General features: G+C 40.0%; 1 non-coding gene across 1 annotated transcript; it reads right to left on the minus strand.

Moving 5' to 3' along the window:
• Positions 1–1,928: 1,928 nt before the first annotated feature.
• On the minus strand, positions 1,929–2,000 carry Trnaw-cca. The gene has a single exon. It is a non-coding gene; the product is annotated as a tRNA-Trp (tRNA).
• Between the last annotated feature and the right edge of the window lie 1,899 nt (positions 2,001–3,899).

A 3,899-nucleotide genomic window follows, 5' to 3' on the forward strand; every position in this document is an offset into this window, starting at 1 on the left:
GCCAAACTCTTCTGTCACCTCTGCGTTACCGACCCGTAGCCAGCGTAGTTTTGCTCTCTCTCGTCCTTGTGTAAACCACTCTCCCATCACACAGGAGGAAAAAAGATCTCCAATGTGTTGACGAGCTTTTGAACAATTTGTACCTAACTCTATCCCAAGTAATTTGCATATGACACATAATGTAATTTGGTGTAATATATAGCAGATAGTTAGTTATAGTGAATAAACACTAGGGAGAGGATGTGTGAAGCATCATAGTAAGTATAGTGATAATTATTAGTTTTTTGTCTTTTCTGAATAAGGAACATCGACTTTTTTTATATGCCTCATTTGGTTCTGTCGATAATTAAAGTTAATTATTCTTTTTATAGTTATTTTTATGTGTTCCCTTTCGTCTAAATTCGTAAACATAGGAATAATGTTTTTGGTCTTAGTTTATATATTTTTTGTTCATGTATGATTGTTTTTATTTAAGCTTTGTGTTGTTGTATATAAAGCACATAACGACGTGTGTGTGTGTGTGTGTGTGTGTGCATTTGTAAGTACGTATGTGTGCGTATGTATGTATGATGTATGTCTGGGCCTGAGTCTGTGTGTACATGTATTTGTAAGTACGTATGTGTACGTATGTATGTATGATGTATGTCTGGGCCTGAGTCTGTGTGTATATGTATATGTAAGTACGTATGTGTGCGTATTGTACAGTATGTATGAAGTATGTACCGTATATATAAAATTTTACTGATGATAAACAGCATGTATAAAGCGTATAGTGTTTACAGTCTCCCCAGTTTACCACAACACCATACACCACTATCTACCACAACACCATACACCACTATCTACCACAACACCATACACCACTATCTACCACAACACCATACACCACTATCTACCACAACACCATACACCCACACACTACCCCACAACACCATACACCCCTATCTACCACAACACCATACACCCCACAACACATACCCCACAACACCATACACCCCTATCTACCACAACACCATACACCCACACACTACCCCACAACACCATACACCCCTATCTACCACAACACCATACACCCACACACTACACCACATTGACAAGGATAGTGTGGGCTGACAATACATCAACAATATTAATGGACTATGTGAACCAAAAACATAATTTCATGTAAATATATTTTAGACTCCACCATAACTCAAACTTTAACACACGAATTATAATACAAAGTTGATGGTGTTTCCTGAAGCATACAGAGTATAATCTAGAGTAGCATAGTCTCTAATGTAGTGTGAGGGATTATGATGTGTGGTGCTATGTAGTGTCGTATGGTGTTCTGTTGTGTTGTGCGGTGAAGTGTATGGTGTACTGCTGTGTGGTGTTATATGGTGTACTGCTGTGTAGTGTTATATGGTGTACTGAGGTGTAGTGTTATATGGTGTACTGCTGTGTAGTGTTATATGGTGTACTGCTGTGTAGTGTTATATAGTGTACTGAGGTGTAGTGTTATATGGTGTACTGCTGTGTCGTGTGTCGTGTTATATAGTGTACTGCTGTGTAGTATTGTATGGTGTACTGCTGTGTGGTGCTGTGAGGTGATGTATGGTGTACTGCTGTGAAGCGTTTTATGGTGTACTGGTGTGAAGTATTGTATGGTGTTCTGCTGTGTGGTGCTGTGAGGTGTTGTATAGTGTACTGATGGGTGGTGCTGGTGAAGTGTAGAGGAGGTCGCTGTGGTTGAGAGTAGTACATTGTTATTACGTCCTGCTAATACTACCAGCAAAGAGCTTAAATTAATGATAGCCTATAAGTAATTGTAAACAACAATGGGTACCTTTCATGTTTATGTTTTCGCCAGGAACACATAACAGAGGTTCAATGACAAATATGGTGGTGAACACAACTAAATATTCGATGGTGTTCAAAATACCTGTTGACCCCGGAGTGATTTGAACACCCAACCTTCTGATCTGGAGTCAGATGCGCTACCGTTGCGCCACGAGGCCGACTGGAATATGATGTAATGAAGTTAATTGTGATTGATGAGTAGCAGGAGAGGTTGACAAGTGTGAGGTGTGACGTCAAGCACAACATGCTCCCACAAGTTTGGTGGACCCTCTTGTCCCTCACACTGTTTTTTCGTGTATATTTGTGTCTATACTTTGTGAGTCTCTACACCTCTTATGTAGTTTAATATGTCTTTATGTGTCTGTATGCGTCTAGCAGACATCTCCGACTCTGAAAATGTTAGTCAGAGCCAAGGTAGTGTGTGTGGGGTTAGCGCACCTCGATTCCCACTCTAATCTGCTCGTAGCGCAGGCCTTTACTCCACAATCATCTCATTTCATCATCACCCTAAAAGTCCTGCGGTGATGAAAAGGGTTGGTCGGAGCAGGCCGAGGATGTGGCTGGGAGCATTCAGCCCTGACCTACACGCAGGCGGCACAGGAGTGATGTTCGTCATCGGCCTACGATGGCATACCAAAAATGTCTATTTAAACCCTTGTGTACGGGTTCCCCTCTGAGCTGAATAAAATCGTCCTGCATTAGCGAGCTTCTTATCTGTACAGATAATAGCACAGAAAACTGCAATACACATACCTGAGCACTGGATTCTCCAGGTCGAGTGTAAAACATCCTCAAGGAAAAAATACAAGACATTTTGACTTTAACCGAGACAAGCGGTGATGGGATGACACGACTTAAAACATCTAAAAGAATGAAATCAAGACATTATATTAGATCCTTGGATGAAGATGGAGGAGGAAATCATCTGAGACGAAAATATCCTTTGAGAAGGAGATTGAGTTTGTCGCGTAAAACCGGATTACAGTGTTGATGACGCTATAGGAACGGTTTCATCTGACACTCACAGATTGTTTTGGTATTTTTTTTTCTGACGGTGCCAAGCTTAACAATACACTACTTCTTTGACATCACAAGATTCTCTCCTGACACTAAAAGGCTCTTCACAATCAAAAGGCTCGATTGACATCATAAGCCTTTAAGATCACACAAGGACTCCCTAAGATTCTAAAACTTTTCCAACATCAGTGGGCGCCCTCTTAACATCATAAGGCTCTTTAACATCAGGCGTCCTCAAACATCATAAGGCTCCTATAACACTATAAGGTTTTCTAACATCATATATTTCTTCTTCGTAACATCATAAGGCTCTTTTTCAACATCATAAGGTTTTTCAACACTATGCAAGGCTCTTTCAAACATCATAAGGCTTTTCGAAGACTATAAGGCTCTTTGAAGACTATATAGTTCTCTAGAATGCCATAAGGCTTTCTCTCTAACATCAAGGGCGTTTCTTTCAATGATCATAAGGCTCTCAAACATCAGGCAAGCGTCTAACATCATAAGGCTTTCTAACATCATAAGGTTCTTCTAACATCATAAGGCTCCTTCAACACCAAGGGCGCTTCTCTAACATCATATGCCCTTCAGTTAAGGATATGCCTTTCAAACATCATAAGGCCCTTTAACATCATAAGGCTTCTCTAACATCACGCAAGGCTCTTCTAACATCATATATTCCTCTTAACGCCATAAGGCTTCTAACATCAGCGCCCTTCTAACACCATAAGGCCCTTTTAACATCATAAGGCTCTTCAACATCATATATTCTCTAACGCTATATAAGGCTTCTAACATCATAAGACTCCTCTAACATCATATATTCTAACGCTATAAGGCTTCTAACATCATAAGGCTCCTCTAACACCATAAGGCCTCTTTTAACATCATAAGCGTTCTTTCTACTGATTTGCAAGGCTCTTCTAACATCATAAGGCTCTTTTAACATCATAAGGCTCTTCTAACATCATATGTTCTAACATCATAAGGTTTTCTACATCATCATAAGGCCTCTTTAAATATCATAAGGTTCTCTAACG

This window comes from Homarus americanus, unplaced genomic scaffold (genome assembly GCF_018991925.1).
Source record: "Homarus americanus isolate GMGI-L3 unplaced genomic scaffold, GMGI_Hamer_2.0 scaffold45698, whole genome shotgun sequence".
Lineage (NCBI taxonomy): Eukaryota > Metazoa > Arthropoda > Malacostraca > Decapoda > Nephropidae > Homarus > Homarus americanus.